The 18,377-nt window shown below is 39.0% G+C and overlaps 1 protein-coding gene across 5 annotated transcripts in view; it reads right to left on the reverse strand.

Moving 5' to 3' along the window:
• Positions 1-18,377, reverse strand: part of il1rapl2 (interleukin 1 receptor accessory protein-like 2) — a 363,155-nt gene that overhangs the window by 311,679 nt on the left and 33,099 nt on the right. The window lies entirely within an intron of this gene.

The following is an 18,377-nucleotide window of genomic DNA, read 5'->3' on the forward strand; positions in this document are numbered from 1 at the left end:
ACAATGAAACGTCTTTAACTGGTGAGGACTCTGCCTGGCACCTGTACACATTAGCCTCAGTCTTTTAGCATTAAATCATGCTAGTCATCAGATGCATAGTCAAGACCTTTTTTAGTCACAGGCTTACAGAGCTAATAGTATTATTAATTTCAATTGTATTTATTTTTATTGTTTAATTTAAAATTATGCTTTTCATGGCACCAATGTTAGAAACAATTATTGCCAAAGTGTTAATAACAACAAGCATTTCGTAAAAATATATTACAATACAATAAGAAGATGAAAAAAAAGATACTGATTTGTCAAATTCAGTAATATTATTTAAATAGCTGTCCCTCAGTTTGTATCACAGTCACATATTGTGCTGCAGGTCTCTCTCCTAAAATAATCTTTTTTTTTTTTCATTGTCATGTAACTCCTTTAAAAGTTATTATAAAAGTATTTCAGTCTGATACTGTTATATTTTTCACATTTTAAGAGAAAGTGCATGTCTGTCTCAACCTCACCTGTTGTGCAGTGACCACAGACTCTTTCTTCTGTTGGTAGCCAGGACTTCTTATTTGTTTTAGGTTTTGGTTTGATTTGTTCAATGTTTCAGATAGGTAGCTTTTGTAAATGTATTCATTTGGTTTTCTCAGGTACAGCTGATACAAACTGCTAGCAGCAGCCATTTTATCTGACATAATCAAAAGTTCTTGGATTGAAGAGAAACCTGTCTTGTTTACTCTGTGTGAAATCATTAATCCATTCATTTTGAGTTAATGATTAACTAAGTTAATAATTTTGACTAACAAATCAATTACATATACTAACTGGACTCTCTGAAAGCTTGAGAACCAAAGCAACAGTAAAGTTTGAAGTCTGAGGTAATAAATCAAGTAGGGTCATTTCTCTATAAGAAAAAAAAAAATCAATATTATTGCAACCAGTGGTGCTGCCCCCTACTGGCCATAGCTAAAAATGTATTTTTAAGACACTTCTGCATTGGCTTCACTTCACAGACCCGGAAACTCTGTCCACTACATTGTCAATAATTTGAACTCATGGTTGCTCAGTGCTTTTATAAACACAAACGATAGCTTCACAGATTAGTTTGGAAGCTACTTTCTCTCATTAGCTTTACGGTAACTATAGGTGTGTAAGTTCACTTAAGGTGAGCCTGCGACAGCCTAAAGTTTATCCACGTAAGAAGAGAAGGATTTGAAAAACACAAACAAACAGAGAGACAAAGCAGAAGCTGTAATGACTTTATCATGCATAATTTCATAACTCACTGCCTCACTTCATCTTGAGGATAAGTCCTTTTATTGCTCTCACTCACAGTTATTTCTTCCTTGACTCTCACACGCACATGAAGCCATCCTTCTTTCACAAAGGCACGCTCATAGTGGCTGCAGCCTTCCTCTAACACTCTTATTCTCACATAGGCCCCCTCATCACCAAACACTGAGCTCTCTTTATCTTGTCCTCTCTGTCGCCCCCTCTGCACTGCCTCACATCCATCACATACATAACACACACAGCAAGGTCAGTCGCCCTCTCTCCTCTCCTCCACACATGAACACTGACACACTTGCTAAGACAGGGGCGGCAGCTTGTTTGATGTTTGATCCACCATGAATGCAAGCATTTTGAGTGCATGTACAGCATGCATGTGTGTGTGTGTGTGTGTGTGTGTGTGTGTGTGTGTGTGTGTGTGTGTGTGTGTGTGTGGGAGGGATAACAGGGTGATAGCGTGACAGTATATAAACAAAAACCATGATGACCTAAAGAATAATTATACCATACACAGAGAAATAAAGAGAGAAAGAAGAATCAAAGAAAGGAGCTGGATATCTGAGGGGGTTCAACACACAAATACATGCAAACGGAGAGAGAGAGAGAGAGAGAGAGAGAGAGAGAGAGAGAGAGAGAGAGAGAGAGCAGGACAGAACAAACACTATTAGAGAATTGCAATCCCCCATATCTTTCATCCTCTCTGTTGCTCTGCTTTTCTGCCTGTCTGTCTCTGATAATGATATCCCCACACCAGAGCACAGGGAGATCTTAGCAGGGTCAGAGTGTGCATAATGCAAAGTGTCACACATTACACACACTCAGAAAGGTTGGGCAATGCAGAAAAAAAAGATACTTTATATGAATGTGAGTTGGTGTATGTGTGTGTGTTTGTGTGTGTGGCCAGAGTCTTCAGTCAGTCAAATCCTCCCATTTTGAGGTCCAAAGGAACCTGGTCCATATTCTGTGTCTGTTTAATGGTCTGTGATGTGAATGCTGTGTGTAGTAGTAGCAAGATGGTCAGAGTCATGAAAATAAACATCTAACTCCGCTGATTACATTGTTCTTACGTCAAAGCTTTGTGTTTTCTCGTGATATTTCAGGAAAAAAATGATTGAGCTGTTAATACTGCAAATTCTCTGTGCACTTTTTGGTGAAAGGTTAAAAGTTCAAATGATAATTCTAGATAATATACAGATTGGGACTAGTCAAACACTTAGCAGACATACGAGCACACACACACATACACGCAGATAGCAAGCTATTCTTGTCCCAAATAGACCAGTGTTAAGCCATTAGGCCGCTTCAGCCACACATCCAATATTAAAGACAACCTCCAGTCCTATTCTGTCACACTATCTGTCTCTCCCAAACTGCATGAGTCAGGCTGTTTTGGTTACAGAGGCAGTCTGTGTTTTACATGGAAACATAAGCCGCCTCTTCATCATTATGAAAGATCTGATATCCTTCCTTTTGATCTCTGCAAGAGGAGGTGTAATTGGTTTGAATCTGGTGTTGTGCGCTCTTGTTTAACTTAAAGTGATACATATTACACTAAGGTTTAGCACATAGTGAGGATCATTTAATACTGCATCTAAATTACAAAAGGTGTTTTAGGATACAGCACATTTCAGGAGCAAAAAGTTCAAACACAATACAACATTCACTGCATTTCATTTCACTCTCTGTTTCTGACATCCAGCTGTGTAGCAGTGGACTCAGCGGTTACAGAGGACCTCCTCAAACTGGACAGCCTGCATTCAAGTCTCTGTGTCAAGTATCCATCCCACTAAAGTGCCCTTCAGCAAAACAGTGGATTCTTTCCCACGTCAACTTCAGATTTGCAATTCGCCCGTTGAGCCCGACCCCGAGTCAGACTGAAACTTTTAGGTGGGCCTGGAAATCAATTAAAACAGCAAAGGGACAAATACAACGTATGTAAGTCATAAGAGAACAATGCACATTAACCAGAGTTGTTAACAATCATAACCACAGTGACAAGTCAATTCTGCTCATTTTATTGAGGAGTACTATAACTCCAACAATACTGCTCAGACATGTTCCCCTTTTTCAACGAGACCACAGAGTATTACATTACGTATCTTGTGCCATTTCAGATGTCTGCTTCTATTCTTCCCCATTTGGGAGGGGTGACTTACCTCAGAAGATGGAAGATAGCATTGTAGGCTATCGTATGCTATTGTAGCTTATTTAATCACATGCTGAGTAATAGAAGGCTCTCACACACTCGTGCTTACCCTACATTATACAGAGGTGGTAGATAGCACAATGTTCCCAACTTAGCAACTCTCTTGCAAGATTTGATGACTTTTAAGACCCTTGCCCAGAAATCTAACAACTTTTTGGACCCTAAACCTTAATTCTAGATGTGAGTCACCAGCAGTTCTCAATGAATCTCAATGGCTGTACTTAGTCCATGCTAACAAAACAGACATTCAAGTAAAACTGTAATTGCTTTTTTGGTAATTACGTTTTGTATAAATGTGTAAATTATAAATTGCAGAAGTGTTGTTAATAATGACATGGGGTATTATATAATATTATATATTTTTAAAATAATTTCACTTTGACATTAAAATATGAGAGCCACAAGCAACTGACAAAACGTATACAGAATATCCTTTATAAACATAATTAACTACTTTTGAGGCTGTTCAAAAAGTCTTAGCCAGTGCAATTTTAGATCTTGACTAAATTGAACTTGTCTGTCATGCACATCAAATTAAAGATAATTGAAGCAAACTGTGATTATGTTAATATGTTGACTGTATGCTTATTGCAATTAAGGGCATCATGGACATAAAATCAACATCAGCTCAGAGACACATGACGAACACTAGTATATATCTTCGCTCACAAATTAGATCCTGTTTCCATTTCCTGATGCTGTGTGGAGGCAGAAATGTCTGTACAGTCTGTACTGGGTTGGCCCAGGCAAAGATTTTGACCACCATCTGTCACTCACAAATTCTTATAGGATGCATTTCAGTTGATGAAGTCCCTACATACATCCAAATGCAGCAGGACGAGGTGTGAAAGGTATGACCGTTCCATCTGCAGTCCTTAATTTGAGAGATGTGTGTCTCATCAAGACCTGTGCAATTATGCACGCCTCTCCTAATGTGAGTACCTTGATTAAATCTTGCACGACTAGCACCAGGCTCTCACAAAATAAATACAGGGACATCTGCGCTTGAGTGTGCAGCAAACTGCAATAACTCAGCAGGCTTTTCCAAACTAAGAACAGGGCAAAATCATCAGGAACAGCAACACAAAAGCGCAAACGATGAGCACAGGATGCATACAGCTTCATTACAAAACTTGTAAAACATGTAATTGCTAGGTAAAACCATTGCCTTAATTGCTGTACTGGCAATCAGTAACATGTGAAAGTAAGCACAGCCTCATCTTCCACTTTAAGACAACGTAGGCTTGACTTGCTGGAAGTTTCCATTTAAAAGGTTTAAAAAGGACTGTCATCGAAAAGCAGAGGCACCTGGTCAGCAATAATGATTGAGGACTTCCAGAGTGCACAGTGAAGCACAACTGTTAGCGCTAATCGGGTCTAATGTGAGCCAAGAAAACATTTACCACATCATTACCCCACTAGCAGTCTGGACTTTTGACAGCAGGAAGTTTAGAACCGTTTATGCCAGTTTCTGACCCCATCATCAGCATGTTGCTACAGAAGTACTATTTGTCAGATCAAGCAGCATCTCTCTACTGTACTGTCCAGCTTCGCTCTCTTCTTATTAACTGACAAGACCAGAGGCTGGTTTAGCTTCATCTTGCTGGATCACGTACACTTCAAGATCTGACAGCTTTATCTTTAAGCATTCCTTTTGCACGTCACTGTCAGGATATGTTATTTGCATTCTTATTAACTTGAATGAGCCTTGCCACTCTCTCTGACATCCTTCATTAACATGGCATGTTGTACCCTTGGCGCTGAACTGCTTATCATGCAAATTGCTGGAAATTCCAGACATTATAGCTCAAAATAATGGTAGGGATGTGCCAACTGGTGTGTCGGACACCAGTGGTTACATCCAAAACACACATTCTGTACCAAGGTCATTATAGTTAACTAAAACTAAACTAAAAACTTAACCTTAGAAAAAAAATAAAGATGAACGAAAACAAGTACTAATGACTGTAATTACAAAACTAACTAAAATAAAAATATAGATTTTATTTTTAGGCCTTATCACCCAGTCTTATTCTGTACGACCCCTCCCCAACCCATATTATAATTTAAAAAAAAACTAAAACTAATACTGAAAATAATAAAAACCAAACTAAAACTGAACACTTAACAACAATAAAAACTAAATTGGAACAAGTAATACTACTCTGGAAACTAACTGAAAAATAAATAATAACTCTGTTCTGTACTTGTCTTGACTCTGTTGCAGAGGGGAGACGATGAAACACCAGTGAAATGAGAGAGAAAAAATACAGGTTTGGGCTGATTTTCCTGAGTGTGGCTGATTGTGTGATATAGCTTGTTCTACAGACAGATTTCAAGGTCAGATGTGTAAGGCTGCTTGGTAAATGAATGAATAGATTTATAAGAGGTAGAATGAAAATCTGTGGCCAATTGATTCCTGTGTTGAATGGATTTAAATTACCATGTGAAATAGATTGTTGGGAAGCAAAGCTTGAATGCATCAAAAAACATAAAGGTATACCCCATCAACACACACTGCTTACGTTTTCCACATGGTCTATCCCATGTGTGTGCTCCCCGTGTCTCCCACACAGCCTGACCTTGTGTGAGGACCTACCTGTCCAGCAGATGCTGTCAATGATTTTTGCCTCACGTGCAGTTTGGAGTCCCTCCAGATATAGTTCCCCTTTGTGCATCCAGTGTGCGCAGTGCTTCTGTCAGCAATCGGCTTTTCTGACTGTCTCGCTCTGTTTTGGGCCTTCTCTTCTATAAATGATACTATTAATCTGGTCTTGCTTCATTAAGTGAATGTTCCAAAAATAAAAGTAAGTAAAACGATGAGGGCGATTGTTGAGTAATAATTTTGCATATCTTCTCAGTCTCCTCTCACATGATGAATACATTTATTAGTTTAATAGTTTTTACATGAACTACTGCTGCAATTTTGTATTTCAAATTAGTGACTAATTTGCATGAGTATCATGAGATCTACTTGATGAATCAATTCAAACTGACTGTTACCTAGAATTTATGTAAACATGAGGCTCAGTGCAGTTCTCATGGATATTAATGCTGAGCTGCTGGTACCAGAGGAGGCAGTTGCCTTACAGTCAACACACAGGGAAGAGGAGTCTCCGGTGGCCACCCGGTTTTGGTGGAACAGGGACACTAAATAATAAATCAGTATAAATATTTACAAATTGTTTGCAGTGGGGAAGCAGAAGTTGGGTGTTTATTAGACTCAAAGGAATTTGAATTTTATGGAAAAAATTTAAAAAACAAGTGCCTGCTACAGCGCCTGCTTTTTCTCTTTTCTTGCCACTGTAGAGATACAAGGTTGCAGGACACTGACAAGCACATCCGGATGCATGCATGCACACACACATACACAGCACGGGGTGTGTGCTAATGAATGCAGTACCACCTGTTCAGTGAATCATCTAATTGCTCTCAGCAGATCCCCATTTCCTCACTATTACGGCATTTAACAGCACCATTTAACAGGTATGAAAGGTTGCTGCAGAGAGCTATCCTCTCCCTCACACCTCCACTAATTTAACATTTAACAGCATCTCCTGTTACATCAGAGAGGACTGGTCGCTTTTTCATGTAGGGGAGGAAGCAGGGGGATATGAAAAGAGGAAAAAGAGAGAAAAGTGGATGAAAGAATGAAAGGGAAAAAAGGTGAAATGAAAGGATGAAGAAATTAGGTTAGGTTGGAAAGGGGGAAAGCCATTTGTTCAGCGGTGGCTCTACTGAATCGATTAAACTCATGTGCCTGCCTGTTTCTTCCACACACACACACACACACACACACACACACACACACACACACACAGATATACACTAAAAACATGCATAGCCATGCACGAGGCCACGGGCCAGCATACCAACAAATCAGCTGAAACAAGAAAACATACATGGTCTGGTGTAATTCTAAAGTATATATACAAAACACACTAACAGCACACATACACAGACAAGTATGAATGTGCAATCGCAAAAATGTATTCAAAATATGGAATTTAATGTGAAAGTTAAGGACATTTCTTTCTTCATTTCACTTGAGGAGATATCGGTTTATTTATGCAAAATAGAAAGCTGCACTTTATGGTGTTATCTTCAAGTACCAGCGATGGAGTTGCTGTTGATTTAAATAAAAGGCAAACTTCTGGCACGATATTAATCCCATTTATCTTTTCAATGCAAAAATTTACAACAAACTTGCTTTAACATATATGTTTTTATTCAGTGCATCACAAACTGCCTATCCAAAATGTGCAATGTACATATGTTCATTTTCACCAAGCTCAAATACATATAATTTTTTTCTGTGGCAGAAATATAGTTAAGCGTGCTGCCCCCTCATGCAACGTATTTCACTTTTTTTGGCTACAGTCAGGAAATCTTGCTGACTAAACCCCAAATTCCACCAGACATAGGCGTTATGCTCTGCTCTGCGTCAAATATACGGCTAGTCTATTTTTGACAGAAGCCAGAAGCCCCAAGCCACTCGTTTCAAGCAGCACAAGAGAAGAGAATCCGGTCAATTTTCTCAATAAAATACTGAGTGCAGACTCCGGATCGAATTGCATACTAGATCAACATTGTGGTAGCAGGCCAGAAGTCAATCAGTTAGACGCAAGTTAGAGGAGATTTTAAGTGGAGAAACACACCGTTTTGTTTCCCTTTAAGGACAAAATGCAAAAATAAAAAAACGTATGGAATAGAGAGCATGAGAGAGAGCGCAGTGGAAAGATGTTCACCACCACAACTTTCACAAGTGAGATCTTATAAATTCAAGAGAACCTGGAAACCTTCATCATCACCCTGCAATGAGGGTGGGTTCTATCACCATTTTTCAAGAAAGAGGGTAAGTGTGTGTGCAACATACAAACATTGGTATAATTAATTTTGTATACTGTTCCTGACCCATGGATGATAGGTGTATGAGAGTGAGAGGGTGTATGTAAACTAAATTAAAGTGACAACATTTTTGTCTTCTACAACTTAGCTTGATGTAAAAGTTTGAGTTTGATCCCCAAGTTGGACTTCATTGTCCAAAATAAGAGTAGTTAAGCTTTGTGGGGGAATATTCATCTGAAGCCACACCAACAATCACATTTTGAGGAGTCACTGTGTCTGTAAAGTGACAGAAATGAGATCTGATGGGGTTTGTTCTTGTTCGTGGTACCACATAACCCTCACCAAAATAGCACCGAGCACAGACAGGCTTGTTCATGTACATAAATATCATTGGACGTCTGGTGTAATGCTGTAGCAATAACAGGCCGCTGCTCTGTGCCAACCTTCCACGATAACTCTGACATTTGGAGATTTGACATTTTTCACATATGCCCACTCTGAAAGCACGCATTGCCCTTTGTGTGCCAGGTTTCATGTCCTCATGGGTCAAAAACAATTCATGACACGGTGTAATTTCATTAATGAATGATAAAAGGCTAGTCAAGCCTATGTGGCATGTAACCTCAACACTGTATTTCTGTCTGAATTTGATCTGGGACACAGAAGATGCAGGTATTTTTTTCACAATGCCAGTGATATACAAAATGTTCCTTTTATGAGTTTGACAGTTATTATGAGTTTACCAGTTCCTTCAAAATAAAACGAAGCTTGACATAATGACGGCACATAAAAACAGATTAACGATGTGCAGCATCCTCCTGTTTTGACAAGACTCAGCGAAACACTGTGATCATGGGAATGTCAAATAGTGTTCCTGTGAATCCCAGAAAATTGCCCATGTGCTTATCTCATGTACACATATGGTATAATTACATGATAGCTTACATTGTTGTCAACAAAACTGGAGTACAAATTCCACCCTAGTGATTATTTGTAAACAGGAAGTGGCTCTTTACAGTATTCATGCTTTATGAAGTGCTTGGGGGTCATGTGTTCAGTGAAAAGTATGTGGCTGTGAATAATTGTGGCTTCCTTATGTAAATATCTCATATCCATATTGTAATTATGCCATCAATCAGAGCCAAGCTGGGATCAGAGTGATACAATATGGGCTGTCAAGGCAGAATGCAGCCTCTCTCTCCTCTAGTTCTCTCTCTCCCTCTCTCCTCCTCCTCTTCAATCTGTCTTTCCATCCTCCCCTCCCACTCTCTTTCTCTCTCTATGAACTCATAATCTCACTCTTTCCCTATTTTCCATCCATGGGTCACAACAATAGTATCCCACTCAGAGATATTGAGAATATAGCTTCAATTCTTTAAATACTGTAAAAGCCAGTAGTCAAATAACGGCAAAGTCTCATACTGTGTAAGTTTGAGGTACTTGTATTACCTTCATGCTATTTTATACTAAAATACAAAGTACATACTGTACTTTTTCTACCACTAAAGGTTGAGTTTACAGATTATGATTTTAAATAAAAACACATGATGAGCCTATAAAATATGTTTCATCAGTAATATTAAACCTATTTATGATACTATTATTAGGCTATTATATTAAAGAATAATAGTAATACTTAACTGCATGTACTTTTTCAAAGCAGGACTTTCACTTGTAATGTAATATTTTTATATTGTAGTATTGCCATGTTTGCTAACAGTACTGTTCTTATACCAGTGTGTCTTTTGTGTCATTTCTACCATTGGTCTGTATTTTGATCCAACACCTGTACATTTTATGTGAATATCAGCACTCTAAACTGTGTTTTTCAGATTAAGAGCCTACTACTAAATGTAGAGCTTATGACGTTCAAGCCACTGAAGGATTTTGACATAGTTAGTCAGCCAGTTATCCTTTATTGATCCCTCTAGGGAAATTCATTCTCTGTATTTCACGCATCTGAAGTGTTAACATGCAGTGAGCAGCCACTGTGCAACACCCATGGATCAACTCCAGTTCATGCAAGAACAGGCCCTGCCCCAGCCAGGATACAAAACCAGGACCTTCTTGCTGTAAGGCGACAGTGTTGAGTTCAATTTACAGTAGCTGAACAATGATCAAAAACATGGCAAAATGGAAGTGACTGGAAATAATTGGTGAATGAAAACAGCATTTCTGTTTGAGGAGAGAAACTCAGAAATGCAGACTGGGGAGTATGGCATGACTCTGTTGTTGCACTGATGGAATTCGTACTGTTGAAATATAAATTATAAGACACAAGTTTTGAGTTTAACAGCAAACAGCAACAACAGGAAATATAAATAGTAGAAGAGTAGAAATAAGGGACAGTTCTTGCTTAAAAATGATATACACATATAATATGAAAGTACAGGCTTCAGCTGCTGTTTTAGAATTTACAGTACAATAAGGCATGTTTACAGTATTTTGAGAGCCATTGCGACCACCTCCTTCTGTCCTCCTATCACTCTCTCTCTCCATGCCTGCCCCCTCTCTCTCTGTGGAAAGTTGCTGTCAGGTTGAAAGTAGGGTGCTGTCTGCCTGTCCACCCACACAAGACACCAGCCCAGTGATTCGACCCACCCACCACACCAACACACATATAGATGCACATCACACACATCATAAAAACTAACTCACACTCAGGAATAAGCATGGGAAGACGCATACAGCATAGACACAATCTTCTCAAAAGTTTGCATGAATATACAGAAAACTAATTTGGACATACAGTACTGTAAAAGAAAGGTTTGGACGGAGATCAAAGAGGTTTCTCTTTTTAAAAAAGAAGGGCTAGTGTACAGGATATGTATGTATTGATTTTGTAGCTTTAGATATGATAAATGAGTTTAATATATTATGAAGCTGAACAAAAGAGCATGTGGCTTGTATCTAACATATCCTGGTATGACCATTGTACAACTTACTGATATAAATGTACAATCTAGTTATTTATGAACATACACATACATTTCTGAGGATAAAACAATGGAACAAGTCATTATTTTTACTTTTAACATTACATTTCCTTGGAACATTAATGTAGAGAATAAGTTTGAGAATACAATTTGGAATTTGGAAGTAATTTTCCTTTGAAAACTTCAACAAAGCCATCTGACAACTTGTCATTAACAGGCTTGAAATGTAATTGTAATGTTGAAGAGGCAAGGTCATGATGTTTGTGGACTGGGTTGTGTAAGTAAAGCTTCTCAAGGTCTCTTTTTTTTAATTTCCACACAACAAGTTACTTTTATCACTTTCTATGTGTTCAGTCGAGTGAAACACTATGAATGCCTTTGAGGAAACACTGTGCGCCGTTATGCCCATATTTAAACAATTTTCACATCTCACCGCTCTTTATGGTGGCATCTTGTCATCTTTAAGTGTGGCCATTTGTAAAAGCTATTAACACTTTTTTCTTTCCGACTAACTAGTTTGTTTTAGGCATACTGAGACCTTTAAAATGTTCTCTTAATTGTTGTTTTAAAGCTCTGAATCCGTTTCAGCCTGGCTTGTGCATACCCAACCTGAGAATTACCAAATCAATAAGTGGACAACTGCAGTGTGGTGCCAGACCTCCAGGGTTGCCCATATCCTTGTTTCACCATGTATCAGTTGTTTTTTTTGTAATTTAATTAACTGCAACTTTGCTTCGGAATTTGCAATACTAAAGTACAATATCAACTAGGTTCAGTGTTATTATGTAATCTCATGGCACTGTCTTGTAGAGTGCCCACTAGCACTACACATAATGTTGTTATAAAACCTTGACCTTTTTGGTTTATATTGTGCTCACACAGTGTGTAATCTTGAATAAGGCTGTGCATAATTGCATTACCAAAGACTAACTTACTTACTGAAAACCTGAGGCCAGGTTGGTTGGTTTCTAGGTCTCTGGGCACTGTAGATGATGGAAACAGGTTAATCTGATTGTGGTGCAGGTATAATATATAATAACAAGTACAGGTACGTGTGGGCAAATTCAGAAATGGCTTTAAGTACCAGCTCAAATCAGTCCAAGTCTGTCTAACATGTTCAGGGTTTCCAAGTCAACATAATCAACATATGACAAACAAACAACAGGATTTTAATTTTCTCAAATGAGCATGGGCAACAATTACAAATGTCAAAAAAACTGAGAAAAGGTCTGCACATAAATGTGTGCAGTGACATTGTTTACATGCAGTATTTCAATTGCTGGGCTGAGAATAAATGAATCATGCTGCACACATGCACAGCAGAACATGCCACCTTTTAATGTTCCTAATCCGAAACTATTACTGTCATTATCTCAGTAAAATGAACCTATTGGTGTGTTGACAACCATTAATACATCTCTCTCAGTGTCCCTCTACCTCTCCTTCCATCTTGGATTGTTACACATGTAACAAAGGTCACTGATATGGTACCAACAGAGGAGAGGAACCCTCTTGACACAAAAGCATCCCCTTTCTCTTTATTGCAAGATGAAATAACAAAACAAAAATGAATGAGAAATTCAGACTGATGTCTGGGGAAATTACTCATTACCGACTGTGTTTTTATGCTGCAAAAATTAGCATAAGCCAAAATGATGTGACCAGTGAAAGTGTGTTTCAGTCTTAGACGTAACAGACTGCAGCACTCACACATTCCTGCAAGCATTGTGTTAATGTGGTGAGAGTCAGGTCACTATGCAATAACAGGAATATGTAGTATGTGTATGTTATCCATACTCATTATGCTGCATATTCCTTCACCTCAGACAGATGATACAATAAATGAACCACCATTTATTCCCAAATTGATGTCTGAAGTCATTTTTTACCTGTACAAGTTCCTTCCAAGTTCTTGCAATTGTTTCACCATTGTCTGTCCCTGAAACATTCCAATTTCATCTCAAGAGCCCTTATGGTATCTGCAACCCTGACTCTTATGGTATCTGCAACCCTGACTCTGCCTTTGAGAAAATTGGTGACACAAGGTATTACCAAAAATTATGAATACCTTCACTCAAAAAAAACTAAAATTTGATGTGCTGCTGCCCTTTAGAGCTCCCAAAAAACCCTTCACAACTCAAACACACACCAAGTCCTCATATCAGAAAAAAGGCTACTTGGTTTTTTCTAAATTATCCAAACGATTGCTGAATGAATGAGAGCTTTTTTCTTTCAGCTATGTCTACGTTTCTCCTACATGCTCGGTAGGGGAAGGTGAGGCGAGTGGGTTGCAATATGCAACTTCAATGCTAAATGCCACCAAATCCTACACACTGGTCCTAACCCAACAACCCAACAACCCACCATGACCTTCTGTATTTGTGGTGGTGCAAGAACACCACTTCCATCTTAGAGAGTTCAGTAATGATTGTTACATACACAATCTTTGCAAAATAAAAACATCAGTAAAGCAGGAATATTTTTTTCTTAGCGTCACAAACACTTTTTGTATTATCATAATTTGAGGCATTATGTCCAATAACATCTGAAAAGTCACAAAGAGCTTTATAGTTAAATTGCATGCATTATGGACCCAAAAACTGTCTCCAAACACAAATTATAGCTGTGATTATAGAGGAATTCATAAAATGCTCAACGGAGTTCGCTAACACATCATCTATACTGGCAGCATAGTAAAAGTCGCATGTTAGCATCGCAGCAGCTTTAGTCAGTGTTTACACAGGATGTGTTATACCACAGTACAGCTGTTGTTTTGGCAGTGTTCAGAGCCAAGTGCACAATCAGTGGAGCTGTACTGAAATGATTTTATTGCCTTTAATTGATAGAAACAGCTGAAGAGTGACAGGAAACAGGGGGAAGAGAGTGGATGACACGCAGCAAAGGGCCACAGGTCGGAGTCGAATCCATGGCCGCTGCAGCAAGGCCTTGGTGCATTAGGAGCCAGCTCTAACAGGTGAGTTATCAGGGAGCCCCATTGTTGTGGTTTTGTGAGCCTTGCACAGAAATTGTAGTTGTTTTCGGTGGTTTTCACAAGTTCTAGTGTAGACAACAATCCACCAACATCCACCTTTAGCAATGAATAGAACTCCCTTAAACTGATTCAATCAGTTATATTAATCATACTTTATTTAAAGGTAATATATGACTTCTATTACTTCCCTTAATATCCATTTACATCTAGAAACTAGAGTAGGCTAGACGCTCAGCTCCTAATTCTTCCTTTATCAGCCACCCACTTGATCTTTTTTTAAATATTCTCTTCATATTTGCACACTGCTGTTAACTCGGGATCACAGTCTAACAGGCCAATATCTAACACCCAATGAAGGACTCCTGTGTCTTATGTTGTCAAAATTCAAATGTTCTCTGCAAAGTTACAAAGTCAGCTTCAAACACAGAAAATTGTAGATATACATATTTTTGGTGCTGTTGTAAACAACAGCAGCTTTTGCTGTTGCTAGGGTCCTGCTCTGAAAGCTGTCATGTGTTTACCACAAAAGAGAAATCTGAACAGCTGTATACTAACTCTCTGCTGACATTCTAATCATCAATGTTCCTGACTATTCTCTCCTCATTGCTTTTGCTTTTTCTCTCTTGCTTACCCTCTCAAACATGCACACAGAAAAGTGAATAAATGAGCATAGAGTAAATTTTTCATCTTCCTTTTCTTTCTTATTTTCCTGTCAACAACAAAACAAACTAGTTGCTGGAAAAGCCCTCTCGCTGAGCTCCACTACATTCAAAGAAAAAAACAGTTTGCTTGACAGTTTTTGGAACTGCTCTTTTTTTTTCCTTTAAGTGCTCAAAACTAAAACAGGAGTGTACTTTCTGGGGAAAACCCCATTTATTACTTCTACATTCAGCACATTTTCTTTAACATGGAGAATCTGAAATTGCCAAATTTCCACAATTGCCAGTGTGTGTCGGCTGTATTCAAATAGCCTCCAACATTTGAAGCTGTTGTGCTGACGTTTGCTCATCCAATATTTATCTGAGCCATTTTTCAAACACCTGAGAGAAGAATAGAGAGTGAAATCACAACAGAGGAACATGCCACCTCTTGTGAACTGCTGAGTTTGACTTGTTTTGGAGGGAACAAGCAAACAAAAGTGTGCTCTGAAGCGTTTCCAGGTGAGCTTTTTCACCAGCGCTCATGCTATCTCACTGCTTTCTATGCAAGGCTGCAGCTTTCATGTGCAGGACAGTTTTGTGGCGGCCATTTTAGAACCAATTTTTCATTTATTTTGTTTGATTCAGGATGCAGGAGGGGCACACACATACACAGATGCAATCATAGCTAATGCACACACACCCACATTATGTGTTGAGCTACACAAATCAGTGGCTAACTCAGCAGTCAATATTCTTCTTCAGAGCGTTAAAAGACGATCAATAGAGAAATGATGGCAAAGCGCTGCTTATACAGAACTTAAAGAGCAATGCCACTCAACTCCAGTTCTCTAACATGTCTTTCCTGTGCCTTTGAAAAACTCAATTACTGTTTTAGTGCTAAGGGTTATCCTTCTAGCCACATAACCCACCCTCCAGAAACCCACCGAGAAGTCCCACATGAGGCCTCACAGCACATTGCAGGCAGCAACACAGAGCTAAAACAACAGCCAAATCTCCACCAGCCACTGGAAAAACACAGCGGCTATGTCCCAAATCAGGAATAGATGCTAATTCTGTTCAGGTTTGGAGAATGTAGTGCACTCACACTGTAAAAAGAAAGTAGGCTATAAAGGTCAGCATGTTTTTCGTAAAAATGCTTGAGGCTGCTATTAATGTACACTATTGTGGAGTACACAACAGTGTAGGTTTGGTTTCAGAAGTGAGGGGGGCACGATGAAGTCAATAAAAATATATATACATTATCCCTCTTTTTTAGTCTTGAATAGTGTTTGCAGCTGTTTAACCATGTGTTCAGTCTGTGTTAAGGCCCCAACAACCGCTACCATTAAGAGAGCCAAGCCTTGAATCTAGCCTGACAGATGAAACCTGGGACAAAAAAAGTTCACAGTTCATAAAACTTGTTGAGAGTGCACAGTAGCAGTTGATGACGACTCTGATGAGCACATCAACATTTTTATCAGTTCAGCTCAGGTTGTAGAGTTAAGAGGACAATGGTTAGAGAGATTTTAGCGATCAGTCCATTTATCCGTCCACTATCTATAATCAGTTATCCTTTGCAGGGTTGCAGGGAGCTGGAGCTGATCCTAGCTGCTGACATTGGGCAAGGGGCAAGATACACCCTGGACGGCTGAGTTAAACTTACAGTAAAGTATAAAAAATAGCATTTTTGGAGTTGTTCATAAAAAGCAAAAAAAAAAAGTCACCAGATTTATCCTCTAACAAAGGTAGAAGATGAGAAAACATGAATCACTTTTGTCAGACAATGCAATGCACATACAAAAGAAGATGGAGGAGTGGCTCACACATGCAAAACATTTGAATGGTGGTGAAACAACTCTAGGAAGATCTTGGAAAAACCAGGGTACGAACTACAGGGGAGCCAGGGGGAGCTTGGATCCTCTTCATAAGACATGAGCTCCCTTGAAAACATGATTTGTGAAATTTTTGGGGGATCTATAAAAAACATACTATTTTTGCCATGCATTTCTATTTCTCTGTACTTTCATCATCATGGATCATGCATAAAATGAGGCTATTATTGATGTGTGATTCATAAATTAGGGTGACTCATCAGTGATCACTAATTAACTTTCATAAACATACTGGCATGGTATTCTTGCTGCCACCAAGTGTGGCAGGCAGCGCAATATCATAAACTCAAAGGGTAAGGTAGATTAGGTTAGATATGTGAACCTTGCGTGATATCTTAAAATATACTGATTATTATACATCAGATGTGCTGACATAAAGCAGGCCATTGCAGCTATGAATTATTCTTTGCAACAAGATTCAGCCCTCTCCTTAACCCCCTGGTTAGTGAGCTCCCTTGAAAGCCACGGCACAGTTCACACACTGGGAAAAACAAAGTACTTTGATTGATGAGAATGATTTACTCAACTACCTCCCAAAAGAGCATATGAAAATGAGTACATAATGTATAGCATTTGTATATAGTCTGGGATTGGGACGCAGTGAGTGTCGAAGCTTCTATCTCAAACTCACTGCAGCAATGACAGCAAAGGAGTGGGTTAATTAAGTAACAAGTACATATTATTTTTTCATGAATAATAATAAAGTACAAACAGAAAGTTAATGTTATTTTTTCAACAACAAACACTGGCACTGAAAACAACCCACAGTCTATTTGACAAGGTCAGTTTCATTAAAGTTAATTTAGTCCTGCATGTTTCCATTCTCTTCTTTGTCACACTGCACCGCCATGGTCCACCACCCAACTCACCCCCCTCAGCCCAACCCCCAGTTAGGGAATGAATATACAAATCAACCGCTACACGGTCCGAGTTGTGCATTTAGCAGGTGTTTTACAACAGCTCCCTACATGACTCCAGCAGTCAGATTTGATAATGCTGAACATTTACTGCTGTCTCCCCCAGCCACGAACAAGAGGGGAGATTTGTCTCCTCCCTTTATCTGTAATGTCACGTCAATGCACAGCCTCCTAGTGACTGAACTGGAAAAGATGGTGGGGCCGACTATATGGGAGAACCCATGGGGATTTTCCGGGGATCAGGGTACATTGTCATGACAGCTGGAGCCAAAAAAGACCAGCATCAGCTCACGGTGCCAATCCTGAGGTTTTTGAACAGTGTCTCCTGAAGGCTGAGGGGAAATTCACATTTGGTTCACTTGGGATTGGAGGCCATCTGGGTTTCCTGAATTTAATTCTGCCAGCTTTGCCCACACACATGGAAAAACACACAGGGGCGATACAAAAGAGGCCCAAATTCAGAAGTGCTGCATGAATTCAATGCACACACAAGGCTTCCATGTCAGGTTTAGATTATTATGTTGTGTGGCTGCAGGTACAAAGTGACCTTCTGGCTGATGATGAGAGGGAAAGAAACAGAGCAAATGACAGAGAAAAAAAGAAAAGAGAGAGATTCCATTTAAGCTAAAGGGCAGAATATCATAACCACACAAAAGCAAATGCACAA

This window comes from Dicentrarchus labrax, unplaced genomic scaffold, assembly GCF_905237075.1.
Source record: "Dicentrarchus labrax unplaced genomic scaffold, dlabrax2021, whole genome shotgun sequence".
NCBI classification, from domain to species: domain Eukaryota; kingdom Metazoa; phylum Chordata; class Actinopteri; family Moronidae; genus Dicentrarchus; species Dicentrarchus labrax.